The sequence below is a fragment of the Vulpes vulpes genome, chromosome 3 (genome assembly GCF_048418805.1).
Source record: "Vulpes vulpes isolate BD-2025 chromosome 3, VulVul3, whole genome shotgun sequence".
Classification (NCBI taxonomy): Eukaryota; Metazoa; Chordata; class Mammalia; order Carnivora; family Canidae; genus Vulpes; species Vulpes vulpes.
In genome coordinates, this window is record NC_132782.1 from 108016944 (window position 1) to 108031700 (window position 14757).

General features: G+C 49.5%; 1 long non-coding RNA gene across 1 annotated transcript; it reads right to left on the reverse strand.

Annotated features, from left to right (window-relative positions):
• Window positions 1-932: 932 nt before the first annotated feature.
• LOC112923308 (uncharacterized) lies at window positions 933-2056 on the reverse strand. Its single transcript, XR_003235656.2, has 3 exons — window positions 1949-2056; window positions 1772-1832; window positions 933-1017 (listed from the first exon to the last, which is right to left on the reverse strand). It is a non-coding gene; the product is annotated as an uncharacterized lncRNA (long non-coding RNA).
• Window positions 2057-14757: the final 12701 nt, after the last annotated feature.

Here is a 14757-nt window from a genome sequence, read left to right on the forward strand (position 1 = left end):
ACCGAGGCCTGAAAGCCAAGGGATCCCAGGGTGCAGGTCACCTACAGATCAGACTCACCTGGAGGGCTTGTCGGGGGTCAGTGTCTGATGCAGGGGCCCTGGGGTGGGGCCCAGGATGTGTGCTTCTGAGCAGCTCCTAGTGATGCTCAAGGGCTGCTGGTGGGGATCCATGCTTTGGAGACACCGCCCTATGCGGCGGGCCTGTGATCTTTCCTCCCTCGCGGACAGACAGGTGTGGAGGCCGAGAAAAATTAAGGCCATTCCACCTAAAGTTTAGCATTTAAGCACAGCCATTTTAGGCCCCTGTGAATAAGAGCTGAACTTTATAGGAAAAACTGCAGAATGTCCTCGGCAGGGAATCCCATATCAGAAAGACAACAGAGCCCACACCTGTGGTAGAAAGCCCCATATTAGAATGAGAACAGAGCTCAATGCCCTATCAGAATGTAAACAGAACTTGAGAAATTCCTCCACCCCTTCTGAAAATCCCCTAGACCAGCCTATAAAAAAACCCAGCTGTAACCCACTTCGGGGTCCAAGTCCCTGCTCCACTGTGTCAGGTATACTTGGACCCAAGCTCGAGCTTGCTAATAAACCCTCGTGCGCTTGCATCGGTGTCGGCTCCTTGGTGGTTTCTCGGATTCGTAATCTTGGGCACAACACAGGGACACGAGGAACCAAGGAGCAGATCACATTCGAGCACCGACCCACATGGTTCAGGCAGCCGTGGGGGGCTTTCTTTGTGGTTTTTCAAGGCTAGAAGTGTCACTGGTGGGAACTCAGGGCCCACACCTGCCCATCTTTCTGTCTGCTGTTTGCCATGTGCTTCCTGGGCCTGTAAAAGAAAGCCCTGTCTTTTCTCTGGAATTCTGAAACGCTGACACCCCAGGATGACTGCCCCCCTGCAAATATGGGCCGTGTCCTCATTTTACCTCTTTTCTAGGGCTGGGGGGCCGTTCCTGCTGAGCTCCCGGCTGCTGCCAGCTAGCTCCGGGCAGCTCATCCCCATGCCTTCCTCTGCAAAAAGAGCCGAGATTCAATGGCAGGAAAGACACTCGGAGGTCATCTGGGCCATCCAGGGTGGGTCCCCCCTCCCGGCAGGGCCCCCATGCCCAGGCTTCCCGGCTGCCCAGACTCGCAGAGGAAAGCAGTCCCCCAGTGCCCCCTGCTGGCTCATCTGGAAAAGGCTTGCTGCACCTGGACAGCGCAGCCAGAATCGCAGAAACCTCAAGATCTCCCTGACTCCTTGGTTAAAGTGCAGATTCCCCTGGAAGGATTTCCGTCTTTCCAGAATCATCTTCAGTACCTGCCACAGGCCTGCCGTTTGTGTATGTATTCCCCACCAATAGCCACAATCCTATTTCTAGGAGGTGGAAAGACGCTACGAGGAGTAGGCCCTCCTGTGAGGCCTTGAGAACCTAAGGGACATTGCACATGCTTTGGAGGAATTCACAGTCTAACCCGCAGGTCAGCAAACCCCGGCCCACCGGCCAAATGTAGCCCACTGTGTTTTTGGGCAAGGCCCAGGTATGTATGACTTTTCCATTTTTTTTTTTAAGATTTTATTTATTCATGAGAGACACACAGAGAGAGAGGCAGAGACACAGGCAGAGGGGGAATCAGGCTCCATGCAGGGAGCCTGATGTGGGACTCAATCCCAGGACCCCGGAATCACGCCCTGAGTTGAAGGCAGACACTCAACCACTAAGCCGCCCAGGTGCCCCAACTTTTCCATTTTTGTTGGTATTTTAAAAACCAAGAGTAGACTTACCATGATGAGAGCAACGAGTAATGTATAGAGCTGTTGAATCACTACACTGCACACCTGTAAACTAATAGGACCCTGTGTGTTAACGACACTAGAATTAAAATTAAAAACTTAATTTTAAAAAATCAATAGAATATTTTGCGACATGTGAAACGAGCTCAGCGAGGTCATTCGACTCACCCGAGGCCACACAGCTAAGAGGCAGCAGAGCTGGGTTCGAGCACAGACCTGTCTGGCTCCGAAACTCGCCAGGTTCCCTGCAGGCTCACATTCTCAGCATCTTCTCCCACCTGACAGAGGAGAGAACGTGGCTCATAAGCTCAGGGGACTTGTTCAAACGGCACTCAGCCAGCACGTGGGGAGGAGGGGACTTGGACCCCGGCACCGCCTGCAAACCCAGGGTGCCGTTCCAGAATGCAGCTCCCGGCCCCGGACGGGACTGGTTCTCTGTAGCGATGACACCCAGTCGTAGCAGCACCCAGCGGGGAGGAAGTGACGCATTCCCCACGTTTCTCTGCAGGGGTTGCTCCTGCCCATCCCACACTGACAGGTCTTGTGCAAAATGAGTATCACTCCTCTGGGTGGTGGGGTTTGAAGCGTCCCCCAGGAGGCCCCCCAAAGTGGTGCCCAGGGTCGCCAGAGGTTAGGTGAGAATGAGGATGCCAAACAAAGGACCCAGGGAGCCCCTCCCACGGCACCCGGCCACCAGACCGACCCTGCTTTTCCGTTACATGGAATGCGGAGCCGTGTAAGGTTTCACTTGGAAAATTCGGCTGTGCAGTTAAGGAAAGAAAGCTGGCAAGTGACCACTCGGACGAGCGTGAGCTGCAGGGGTGCATTCTGAGCTGGCCCCCAGGTCCCAGGGCCGAGGTGATGGGCTCCGGCCACTGCTGACCTCACAGCTTAAACAGTGGCGACTTATCCCCCACAGTCCTGGAGGCTGGGAGTCCAGGGCAGGATGCCGGCAGCCTGGATTCTTGTGTGGCCTCGGTGCGTGGCCGGTGGGCACGGCGGTCTGCGTGTTTCCATGGCTCCCTCCTTCCAGGCGAGTCTATGTCCAAATTTCCTCTTCTTGTAAGGACCCCAGGCACCCTGGATGAAGAGCTACCCTAGTGACCTCCTGCTACTTAATTATCTCCCTAAAAACCCCCTCTCCGGGGGCGCCTGGGAGGTTCACTTGGTTAAGCATCTGCCTTCGGCTCAGGTCCTGATGTCAGGGTCCTGGGAGTGAGCCTGCTTCTCCCTCTGTTGCTCCCCCTGCTTGTGCTCTCTTTCTGTCTCAAATAAATAAATAAAATCCAAATAAATAAATAAATTACAGTAAAAGCCCCATCTCCAAATACAGCCCCATCCTGAGGTGCTGGGGACTAGGGTTTCCACACATGGGTTGGGGGGGCACACAGTGTAGCCCAGAACAGAGCCGTAGGGCACCTGGCTCCTCTGTCCTGCAGAAGCAGGGACAGGAGGGACTGCGCGGAGGGGAGAAGGCCCAGAGTCCACTCCGAGGGGAGGGAGGGCTGGAGTAGGGCCCAGCGTGGCCGCAGCGGGGCACCCAGACTCCGGTGGCCAGGATTTATCACTGCAGTCACCAGGGTAATGGGAGAGAGGCAGGCTGTCGGAGGCAGGGCCCGGGGACAATATTTCAACCGCAACCCCCCTGCCCAAGCCCCACTCACACTCCATGAATTATCACCCTGGGACCCCCAGCCCCCACTCCGGGCCCCGTAGGGGTGAGTACTTGTCCCTCTGAAGGGCTTTTCAAGGTCAGCTGCCCTGGGTACTCAGGGAGGGGGTCGGTGGGGGGGTGCCTGCACCCCTGCAGAAGCTGGGCCTCCAGCTCAGCCTTCCCTGCCCACCGCAGCCCCCGGGATGGTCTGCTGCAGGCAGTTCTGGTTGCAAGGATCTGGGTGTGGGGCCGAGAAGCCCTGCAGGAGCCAGGCAGCACTGCCCAATGACCCAGCTCCAGATCCCAGCAGAGAACTGCCCCTCTCACAGAACATTCCGGTTTTCAGATCCTGCCTAGCCATCTCTAAGTCCTCTCTCTCTCTCTGCCTGTTTCTCTCTCTCATCACAAGCAGGAGGCACATGAAAAAGTGTGTCCAATTCCCCTGCTGGCTTCCCACCCTAGCCCTGGACCCCAGACCCAGACCCCACCCCACCAAGCCGCCATCTCTCAGTACTCTGGCTTTCATTCTTTTTCTCTTTCTTTTTTTAAGATTTTTAAACTCTATTTATTCATGAGAGACACACAGAGAGAGGCAGAGACACAGGCAAAAGGAGAAGCAGGCTCCTTGTGGGGAGCCCAATGCAGGACTCAATCCCAGGACCCCGGGATCACGTCCTGAGCCAAAGGCAGATGCTCACTTAAGCCCCGTCCTCTGGCTTTCATGTCGGGTGTCCTTGCACCACTGGATTCGAACGGCCCCTCTGGGAAGATGCCTCATTGGAGCCCTTTGCCCTGATGGGTCACCAAGCAGATGGAGTCAGAGAGAGATGGGGCTTGCATGGGTTGAAGAGTGCATCCCCCCAAAACCCTCCTCTACCTGGAACCTCAGAATGTGACCTTACCTGGAAATAGCGTCTTTTCAGGTGTCATAGTTCAGATGAGACCAATCCAAGATTCTAAATAGTCACATTAAAAAAGCATTCAATATTTTTCAGAATATTCCTAAGAATATTAACTAATGAAGGAATTCTGTGAAAATGGGTAAATTCAGGTAACTATAGCACAGAGCATGAAATTCGTATTAGTACTTAAGAATTTACCAAACTTGTCAACTGTACTTACAAAATGAAGTAGGGTTTTGGGGGCAGCCAGGGTGGGCCAGCGGTTTAGCACCACCTTCAGCCCAGGACCTGATCCTGGGGACCTGGGATCGGGTCCTACGTCGGGCTTCTTGCGTGGAGCCTGCTTCTCCCTCTGCCTGTGTCTGCCCCCCACCTCTGTGTCTCTCATGAATAAATAAATAAAATCTTAAAAAAAAAAAAAAAGAAAAGAAGTAGGGCTTTTGGAGTAGACTTGGAATGAACATGCTTTCAAAATGGTAGATGAAAAACCAAATTATGGCCAGGTAGGAATTTGCCAATTAAATTTTGCTGTCCTTCCAAAAAAAAATAAAAATAAATAAAATAAATAAATTTTGCTGTCCTTTGATCTACTATATAACTTAAACGTGGTTTCTATTTTTCCTGTTAATTTGTTATGAATGTATAAAATTTCCTCTATTTTTAGAGAAACCATTTTCTTGTTAATTTTGTTGAAATTCGATTTAGGGCTTTAGAATAAATATATCCTCATTTAAAAAGAGAGAGAGAGAGAGAGAGAGGTCTAAATCCAATGACCAGTGTCTAAGAGAGAAGCTTGCACACACATGCAGGGAGCAGAACAGCGGGGCAGCCACGAAGCCAAGATACCCCAGGCTGCCAGCACCACCCAGGAGCCAGAGGGGAGCCCCGGAGCAGGTTCCCCTTCAGAGTCCCAGGAAGAGACCAGCCCTGTGGACACACTCTGGCCTCCAGACCCATAGAGAATCAATTCCTCTTGTTGTTTTAAACCACCCCATGTGGAACCCTCCTGCACTGTTGGTGGGAATGCAAGCTGGTGCAGCCACTCTGGAAAACTGTGTGGAGGGTCCTCAAAGAGTTAAAAATAGAGCTACCCTATGACCCAAGAATTGCACTATTGGGGATCTGCCCCAAAGATACAGATGCAGTGAAACGCTGGGACACCTGCACCCCAATGTTCACAGCAGCAATGTCCACAATGGCCAAGCTGTGGAAGAAGCCACGATGCCCTTCAACAGATGATGGATAGAGGAGATGCGGTCTATATATATGATGGAACATTACTCAGCCACCAGAAAGGACAAATATCTACCATTTACATCAACATGGATGGACCTGGAGGGTATTACACTGAGTGAAGGAAGTCAGTCAGAGCAGGACAATTATCATATGGTTTCACTCATACACGGAATATAAGAAATAGTGAAAGGCACCATAAGGGAAGGGGGGACATTGAGCAGCAAAAAATCAGAGAGGAAGACAAACGATGAGAGACTCGTAACTCTGGGAAACAAAGGGTTACAAAAGGGGAGGTGGGTGAGGAAATGGGGTGACTGGGTGACAGGTGCTGAGGAGGGCACTTGATGGGATGAGCACTGGGTATGATACTATAAGTAGGCAAATTGAATTTAAATTTTTTAAAAATGTAAAAAATAAATAAAAAATAAAAAATAGGACAGCCTGGGTGGCTCAGGGCTTTAGTGCCGCCTTCAGCCTAGGGCATGATCCAGGAGACCCGGGCTCCCTGTGTGGAGCCTGCTTCTCCCTCTGCGTGTGTCTCTACCTCTCTCTCTCTCTGTGTCTCTCATGAAAAAATAAATTAAAAAATAATAATAATAAAATAAAAAATAAAAAATAAACCACCCCACGCGTGGTCTTTTCTTCTGGCAGCCCGAGGACACGGATGCAGGGCCCACGCATGGGGGCAGCAAGGACACCCAAACAGACGTCCAGCAAAGCCAGCCCCAGACTTGCAACAGCCAAGGGGTGCAGAACAAGCCTGGAGAAACTGCCTGCATGGCACCGCATGGATTAATTAATTAATTAATTAATTAATCTTTTTTTAAAAAAAGAATAAAACCAACCACAAGCTGGACTGCTTTTTATCATTACCATGTGAGCCCCACAATCCTCTTCCCCCCAAAATACCTCCCATGGTCTAAGTTCTGAACACTTGATGCAGACAGCACTGGGTTTTTGTTGGGAATGGGGGGCGGTATAATTGATACACACAATGTTATATTAGTCCCAGATGTACAACATAGTGATCCCACAATTCTATACATTATTCTGTGCTCTGTTGAGATTTAATAATATATATACATAAACTTCAAATCAGCACATTTTATCACTTACTCCTTTTTTTTTTTAAGATTTTATTTATTCATGAGAGACACACAGAAAGAGGCAGAGACACAGGCAGAGGGAGAAGCAGGCTCCCCGCAGGAAGACCAACGTGGGACTCTATCCCTGGTCTCCAGGGTCATGACCTGGGCCGAAGGCAGGTGCCAAACCGCTGGGCCACCCAGGCGTCCCTTACTTACCCCTTCTTAAACACTGAATTCTCCGGAAGTTCATTCTGAGAATGCCCAGCTACACAACCAAATAGACCCGGATCCCACATTTGTTTGGAGAGAAAAATCGGGGTGGCTGCGGATCCTCGGGGCTCTGTCTGGGTGCAGTGCACGTCTCCAACACCCGGACCGTGGTGTTGTGCCCTTGCGTGCAAGCGGCAGCGTTAACACACTCACAGAGGGCTCAGTGACAGGGACACAGAGCTGGGGCTACTTCCATTCTCTGTCATTCTGTTGGCACATAACTTGGGGGGTTTTATTTGTGTTTACAGCCTAGGCCCCTGAAAAGGTGGGCTCTTGTGGGGTGAGCTATTTTTGTTCTGTAAATGCAAATTCCAATTCAAGGTGGAACAGGGTAGTGCCTCCCAGAGTAACAGCTTTCAAATTGAAATGGCTGCTTCTCTTTTAGCTGTTAATCCTTTGTTTTTAAAAGGAAAGGAGGGAGGAGTGGGGTGGCAGGGATGGGCCAAATAGGGGAAGGATAAGGATGAAGAGGTACAAATTTCCAGTTATAAAATAAACGAGTCAGCTCGGAGAGACGTAGTCAATAATACTGTAATAACACTGTACGGTGACAGATGGTAAATACACTTGTCATGCTGAGCGTCTTCATAATGCACATAAATGTCAAATCTCTATGGTTTGCATCCGAGACTCATAGTATGTGTCAACTGTACTTCAATTAAAATTTTAATTTTTAAAATAAATTTCTAATGATGAAAGGACCAATCAAGCATCTGTGATCGCTGCTGACTCTCGCAGATCATTTTGTCACTACTGTAATCACCGCCACTGATCTGCATGCTTAAACATGGTCAAAATGGTGCATGTTATGTGATATATATTCTTTTTTGTGTGTGATATATATTCTTATGACAAATATTTAAATGTCATGTCGTATGCCCAACACCATCTAATTTTACCTTCAGGGGATGAAGCACTGAGTATGTGAATTGTTTCTGAATAAAGTTGTCACCCCCGCCCCCCGAAAAAAAAAAGAAAAGACAGTAAGTAAAGGGTGTCAAAAATGAGCCACTCTGGGTATCATATAAGCCACATATGCCACTGGGTGGTATCATCCTTATTCTATTTTTTTTAAGATTTTATTTATTTATTCATGAGAGACACAGAGAGAGAGGCAGAGACACAGGCAGAGGGAGAAGCAGGCTCCCTGCAGGGAGTCCCATGTGGGACTCGATCTGGGTCTCCAGGATCACAGCCTGGGCCGAAGGCAGGCGCTCACTCCCTGAGCCCCCCAGGTGCCCCGCTGTCATCCCTATTCTACAGAAGAGGAAACGGAGGCTCAGAGAGGTGAAGTGATCTGCTTAAGGTCACACAGACTCGGCATCAGGTCTGTGGGCCCTTCTCTGTTCTGCCATCGTGCAGCCTGCAGCACCTGCCGTGGCCCCTTCCCTCTGTGGTTCAGGGACACCAGGGGGCTGACACCCCAGGCTTCTGGACCAGCCCCTTGGCAGCAGCTCCCCTGGGAAGGGAGTCAGGGTCAGATGTGGCAGTTCGGGGAGCGGGAGGTGACCACGCTGGCAATGCCGTCAGCTGTGAGCGGGCGTGAGCACGGCCAGGACACGAAGCAGGCACACACTCGGGGTCCTGGGCCAGCCGCGCTCACCTGATCGCGTAGAGGTGACGGGCCAGGTGCAGGCCAGGAGAACTCAGGAGACACCTGTCACTCGACTGAGTCACAGAATCAGGTTCCGGTGAGAGGCGGGAGGGCCCGACGTAGCCAGCGGTTACTCGGCTGCTCTTTTGGGGTCCTGGACGCAGGACATGGGCCACTATCACCCGGGTTTGTCCAAAGCCCAAAACGATGGGTCTCGAACACATATCCCTGGAGGGTGGAGTTCACCCCACCCTCCGGGTTCTGCAGACTCGGCAAGGAGAAGCTCCCACAGTCCCCCTGGCCCCCCGCCGCCGTCCCACCCCTCTGCCGGCTCACAACCCCACCCCATGGAAGGGGAGCGGGAGGCAGAGCACACCCAGGACAGACACGGGGTTTCGGGCTGCAGCCCGGCTTCCCGGCCCCAGGGACAGGTCAGCCCCAACCCGTGGCTCGTGTTGGCCAGAGACAGAGAGAGGAAAGGTTAATGAGAGACACAGACAGATGAAGAAGGGAGGGGGAGATGCCCCTGGCACCTGGGGGGGTGGGGGGTGGGCAGAGACGCTGCGAACACAGAAGCTCCCAGCCCCAGTGTCAACGTTCCTGGAGTCAAGGCAGAGACAAGGGGACAGAGCAGAACAAGGGAAGGATCCAGAGGCACAGGTACAGGAACTGTCATCCTGCAGAGCAGAGGGAACCAGGAAGGTAACAGCTGGGCCACTGGGGGGTGGGGGGGTAGCAGGGAAGAGCTCCGTCCAGCAGCCCCATCGTCCAGCGGCCCCATCGGAGCCAAGCTCCAATTTCAACAGCCTCGCATTTCAAATATTTGAGTAATAATAAAAATGTGCTTCAAAAGAATATATATTATCTGTGCCCATCCAAAGGCTGGTAGCGTTTGCTGGACTTGCTGCCGGAGAAGCAGGTGAGCCAAGCTCCAGCCGCCAGTGTGCGCAGGGGAGAAAGAAACCCAGGCGAGCAACGGGCTTCACCCTCACAGGAGAAAAAAAAATTTTTTTTTACAGGAGAAATTTTTAAGTCACTTCCAATAAATAAGCCACAAGACTCTGAAAGGGTACGTTTGTTCTGCTTCCAAAGGCTTTCCGAGCACCCATTCCTGGTTCATGAACTAAGCAGCCCCAGATGCAGCCCCAGGGACTCCCCAGAAAGCCTCTTTGCAAACCTCCAATGGCCCCAAGTGCAGGGCTGAGTTCTCTGAGGCCCCAACACTCAGTATGGTCCCCAGGGAAAGCAGTGCCCCAAAATCGTGTGCCGTGTTTCCAATGGCTAAACTTGACCTCTTTGTAGGGTCAAAGTTCCAACATCTCTGCCTTCACCTCCTCCTTTCCACTTCCCTGCTGTGTTCCAGCCACACTGGCTTCTGTGCTGCCCTCAGACCAACCGGGCACATGCCTGCCCCAGGGCCTTTACACTTCCTGTGTCCTCACAGTTCCCTCCCTCTCCCCCTTCAGGTCTTTGTTCCGAGGTCCACTTAGAAAACCCACCACCCTCTCTCTTCCCCATTCTCTGCTTTGTTTTTGCTGGTAGCACTTACAGTCCTTCCAACTTACTTAAATAATTCCCTCCTGAACCTGTTCAATGCTTTATCTCTAGATAGACCCTAGAGTATCTAGTAAAGGATCCCAATAAATATGTCCCAATGAAGGCATGGTCGTTAAGCCTCACAGTGACTCACTGTGATTAGTAATGTCATTGACCCCTTTAAAGACAGGGGAACTAAGACACACCGAGGTCATGTGACTTGCCCAAGGTCACTTAGCTACACGGTCCAGAGCCGGATTCCAGGCTAGGCAGGCTGGAATTCCAGTCCCCAGGGTATCCCGTCTCTACCACTTGGCTATGCAGGCTCTCAAGCAAAGCCTTTCCTCCGAATCCTGTTCTGTCCTTGGGTCCAGGGGACCTTGAGCAGGTTCTCTGTCCTCGACCTGCTTGTCCAGAATGGAGGCCATCTGGAGACTCGTTCAAGGATCCCTCGGGGATTCCTCCGTGAACATCGCGTGCGACTGCTCCCCTTCTGCACGGATAACACTGAGCTCAAACTTTTAGAGAGCCACGATGTGGAATGGAGAAAGTCAGAGACAGCTGGGGGGACCTCCAGCCTGCCACACTGTCCGTTGTGGGATCTCCCTTAAAGAGGGTGGATGTTATGGGTTGAACTGGTTGAACTGGCTGAGACCAAAAGAGATGTTGAGACCCTAACTCTCAGGACTTTAGAACGTGACCATATATGCCTCTGTCTGACCAACAGAGGTAACCAGGTTATGATGAGGTCGTGACAGTGACCCTTAATCCAGGAAGACTGGTGTCCTTAACTTTTTTTTAAAGATTTATTTATTTATTCATGAGAGACACAGACTCAGAGAGAGAAGGGCAGAGACACAGGCAGAGGGAGAAGCAGGCTCCATGCAGGGAACCTGATATGGGACTCGATCCCGGGTCTCCAGGATCATGCCCTGGGCCGAAGGCACGTGTTTCACCGAAGGAGCCACCCAGGCAACACACCACCCCCCCGACCCCCCAGCACACTTTAATAACAACCAAAAAACCTTGTGACTAAGGATGGGTGCCTTATCCAGCAGGTTGAAAGGATTCAGCCCCTGTCTTGCACGGAAAGGCAGCTGACACCCTGATACATGTTTGCCTAAAGAAAACTAAGCAGGTGTAAATCAGGAGGAGGAAAACCTTGCCATTTTGGGAGAACGCGGATGGGCCTGGCGGATGTCGCGCTAAGGGAAACAAGTTAGACACAGAAAGACAAACAGCGCTATGAATTCACTTACGTGCAGAATCTGAGACACAAAACAAACAACCAAGACAAAACAGGAATGGATCCAGGAGACTGTTGGAAAGCAGACGTGGGGAGAGCTGAGGAGGGAGGAAGGCGAAACAGGCAGAGGGGATTAAGAGATACAAACTTCTAGTTACAAAGTAAGTCTTGGGTGGGCGCCTGGGGGGCTCAGCCATTGAGCATCTGTCTGCCTTCGGCTCAGGGCGTGATCCCGGTGTCCTGGGATCGAGTACTGCATCGGGCTCCCCACAGGGAGCCTCCTTCTCCCTCTGCCTGGGTCTCTGCCTCTCTCTGTGTGTCTCTCATGATAAATAAAATCTTTAAAAAACAAAGTAAGTCTTGAGGGTGGGGAATATAGCACAGGGGATACAGTCAATAATATTATAGTGACTTTGTGTGGTGACCGACTCACTTACAGTGTGGATCCTAACGTATACAAATGATGAGGGGGGCTCAGTGGTTTAGGGCTGCCTGCAGCCTGGGGCGTGATCCTGGAGACCCGGAGTCGTGTCCTGCGTCGGGCTCCGTGCATGGAGCCTGCCTGTGTCTCTGCCTCTCTCTCTTTCTCTGTGTCTCTATGAATAAATAAATAGAATTTAAGAAAAAGTGATCAAGTCGGGCAGCCTGGGTGGCTCAGCGGTTTAGTGCCACCTTCGGCCCAGGGCGTGATCCTGGAGACCCAGGATCGAGTCCCATGTCAGGTTCCCTGCATGGAGCCTGCTTCTCCCTCTGCCTGTGTCTCTGCCTCTATCTCTCTCCATATCTCTCATGAATACATAAATAAAATCTTTAAAAAAAAAGTCACTCTGATGCACACTGGAAACCACTAAGATATTGAAAGGCAATTATACTTCCATTAAAAAGAAGAAGAAGAAGAAGAAGAAGAAGAAGAAGAAGAAGAAGAAGAAGAAGAAGAAGAAGAAGGAGGAGGAGGAGGAGGAGGAGGAGGAGGAGGAGGAGGAGGAGGAGGAGGAGGGAGGTTGGAGGAGGAGGGAGGTTGGAGGAGGAGGAAGAGGAGGAGGAGGAGAAGGAGAAGATTAGGGGTTGCCCAGCTGGCTCAGTGGGTGGAAGGTGTGACTTTTGACTTTGGGATTTTGAGTTTGAGTCTCACCTTGGGTGTGGAGATTACTTTAAAAATAAACAAACAGGGACACCCGGGTGGCCCAGAGGTTTAGCGCCTCCCTTCTGCCCAGGCTGTGACCCTGGAGACCCGGGATGGAGTCCCATTTATTCATGAATAAATGAATAAAATATATTTAAAAAATAAAAAAATAATAAAATAAACAATTTCTTAAAGGTTTTTATGTATTTGTTTATTATTATTTATTATTATGTTATTTATTTATTCATGAGAGACACAAAGAGAGACAGAGACACAGGCAGAGGGAGAAGCAGGCTCCCTGTGGAGATCCCAATATGGGACTCAATCCCAGGACCCGGGATCACAACCTGAACCAAAGGCAGACACTCAACCGCTGAGTCACCCAGGTGCCCCCTAAAGTTTTTAAAATAATAACTCAAAAAAAAAAAAAAGAAGAAGAGGGAAGACTAATAGGAGTTTCACATCACCAACTTAATTTTAAGAAAACATGGTTATCTCAATAAATGAAGTTCAAGTTTCTCAAGACCCCAAAATCAAGAGTCACAGCCTCTGCCAATTGAGCCAGTCAAGCAGCCCATAGACAACCCATTTTTTTGTTTCTTTTAAAGACTTACTAATTTTATAAAGAGAGAGAGATCGAGCGTGCGCCTATGTAGGAGCAGGGGGAGGGACAGAGGGAGGAGGAGGAGACAAACAGACTCCCCGCTGAGCACAGACCCTGAGACCATGACCTGAGCTGAAACCAAGATTCAGACGCTCACCCTCAACCGACTGAGCCACCCAGGTGCCCCCACCTATATTTAAATTGGGGCTATTAAACTGTATAACAAAATAAATAAATAAATAAATAAATAAATAAATAAATAAATAAATAAATAAACTGTATAACAGTTTCTCTACAGTTCTGCATTAAGTTTTTTTCAGTTTACTCTAAAACTGAGTTAACACACAAAATATTGCTTTATGCAATAATAAAATAGTATTGTTATTTGATTATATTTGTTAATATTAATATTATAAAATATTTACATATCACTTTTTTAAAGTTATATTAATTTGCAATAGTAACAGGCATTTTCTTCCTCCAAAATAGTATATTTAATATTGCTACTTTTTTTAGTTCTTTGAACATTAAAGAGTAACCATCTCAGGGTGTCTGGCTGGCTCAGTCAGTGGAACACGCAACTCCTGATTGTGGGATTGTGAGTTCGAGCCCCACGTGGGGTGTCAAAATTATTTAAATCAATACAAAAGCTTTAAAAAGGAAAAAAAAGAAGCAACCATCTTGATCTTTCTCTTTCCTTTCATCCATTGATAATAAACCTTGTGACAAATTTCCTGCTTCAATCTGAGTGTCCTGATTTTACCCCTGGAATTCCTTAGGAATCGAGGTTTGTGTCTTGAAGACTGGCAGCATTTTGCCAATTCAGACAACCTGACAGGGCAGCCCCGGTGGCTCAGTGGTTTAGCGCCGCCTTCGGCCCAGGGTGTGATCCTGGGGCCCCGGGATCGAGTCCCAAATCGGGATCCCCACAGGGAGCCTGCTTCTCCCTCTGCCTGTGTCTCTGCCTCTCTCTCTCTCTCTCTCTCTGTCTCTCATGAATAAATAAAAATAAAAATCTTTAAAAAAAAAAAAAAACCTGTCTTTTTTCCAGGTAAACAGGACCTTAGGGACAGTCAAGTCAAGAGACATTAATTAGACACAGTAGAATTAAATAGTTGACCAACGAACCATCCACCGTGACAGAGCACAAAGCTGAACGGGGGCCACTGATTCCTGAAAAATATTCCCACTAGTGTTTTGAGACAGAGGAAGCCAAGAAGAATGGAACTAAATTGTTTTGAAAGGCTGGGTTTCAAATGTGGAACGACTGAGCTATGTGTTTGTAAACACAGCTATTTAAAAGAATGTGTGACTTATCACCCAATTAAAATACCATGCCAATTTGTAAGGCAGGGCTTTGTCAGCTTGAACAGTAAACAGAGCAGAGGAGCTCAAATGAAATTATTTCTAGTGGAATAAGTTGTTGAGGATATCTTTTTTTGCAATTGTTTGGAACTGAAAAGAAGTTGACCGTTTTCCTTTGCAGAAGAACTCCTCTTTAAAGATCTCCCCAGAAATGCGGGATGGTTATTTCACCCAAACGCTGCAGAAGGTACTAATAAGGAGTTAACATGTCCTGAGTGTGTACACTGTGCCAGGTACTGTGATAGGTGAGTTGTATACAGTATCTCATTGAATCTCCCCAAGACATCGATGAGGTCATGCATTTATTAAGAATAAGTTCAGGTGGGATCCCTGGGTGGCTCAGCGGTTTGGTGCCTGCC